General features: G+C 42.6%; 1 long non-coding RNA gene across 2 annotated transcripts in view; it reads right to left on the bottom strand.

Moving 5' to 3' along the window:
- Positions 1 to 1,288, bottom strand: part of LOC126385596 (uncharacterized) — a 3,927-nt gene extending 2,639 nt beyond the window's left edge. The window contains exon 1 of one of the 2 annotated variants that reach the window (XR_007569429.1): positions 834 to 1,288. This is a non-coding gene — a long non-coding RNA (uncharacterized LOC126385596). Of the gene's footprint in view, positions 1 to 609; positions 649 to 833 lie in introns of those variants that run through there. The other variant, XR_007569430.1, reaches the window with a different exon arrangement.
- Between the last annotated feature and the right edge of the window lie 19 nt (positions 1,289 to 1,307).

Below are 1,307 nucleotides of genomic sequence, written 5' to 3'. Positions count from 1 at the left end.
CCAGCTTTGTCTTTTTGCTTTATGTATAATTTTCCTAACCCTTGCTTGTGCTTGCTTGTATCTGATTAAATTCTGCACATTATGAGTTTGTCTTAATAACCTGAGGGCTCTGTTCCTCTCTTTCACTATTTTACGACATTCATCTGTCCACCAGGGAACCGAATTCTGAACTCTCACCTGATGTATTTCTCTTTCCCTTTTCACCACTTCACATCCCCCGTAAGACACACTGTGATTGCCACCACAGTTACAGCACTTTGGTTGTTCATGATCACATGGCCTATACTTGTGATTTTCCCCACATCTGGCACATCTTCTTCTGCCTTTGTCATGTCTTGGCTGTATGACCAAACCTTTGACAGCTGTAACACCTCATTGGTTTTGACACATACTCTCTTACAGTATAGTTCAAAAAGCCCAGAGTCACTTTCTTTGGGAGCACTCCGTCTTCAAAATCTAATACAACATGCTCACTGTCTTTCCTCACTCCCTCTCAAGTTACCTTCAACCAGCGAGCACCTTTCAGGGTTCTTCCTTTTAAATTTGATTTAATTTCCTCCATTGTGACTCCAACTGGCACCCCCCAAATCATTCTTTAACTCCACTTACTTCCTCCTGCAACATGACTTATACTTTCCACTTTAAACCGCCCTACTTCTTTCATCCTTCCAGCCCGATCTCTCTGTNCAACATGCTCACTGTCTTTCCTCACTCTCTCTCAAGTTACCTTCAACCGCCGAGCACCTTTCAGGGTTCTTCCTTTTAAATTTGATTTAATTTCCTCCATTGTGACTCTAACTGGCACCCCCAAATCATTCTTTAACTCCACTTACTTCCTCCTGCAACATGACTTATACTTTCCACTTTAAACAGCCCTACTTCTTTCATCCTTCCAGCCCGATCTCTCTGTTCTTCATTCCTGCAAACAATCAACAGATTTCCATCTCTCAAAACCTGAGCCAAATGTATATCCCCAACCTGGTTTCTCAATACAGTTGTTAAATTCACCGGACTCATTGAAGAGATTCCCCTCTCCTCGCCAAATCTCAATATAATTTTAAACTCCAGACCTTCCTGATTTCTCTCCTCCCTTCCTCCACTACCCTTGATTTTCTTTGAGCTGTTACTGACAAACTCATTCCCTCTTTTCTCTCTCATTCTCTCACTACACTGACTTACCTCCATACTGTCATCACTTTCAACTATGTCAGAGTCTCCCCACTCTGGTTCATTCACAACATAGTTGTGCCGACCTGCCACTGCTTTCTTCATCTCATTGGGTTTCCCCCATTGTAATAAGCTCTGCC

Source organism: Epinephelus moara, chromosome 24 (genome assembly GCF_006386435.1).
Source record: "Epinephelus moara isolate mb chromosome 24, YSFRI_EMoa_1.0, whole genome shotgun sequence".
NCBI classification, from domain to species: Eukaryota; Metazoa; Chordata; class Actinopteri; order Perciformes; family Serranidae; genus Epinephelus; species Epinephelus moara.
The sequence above is the reverse complement of the archived record's forward strand: the minus strand, read 5'-3'. Positions and strand labels throughout refer to the sequence as shown.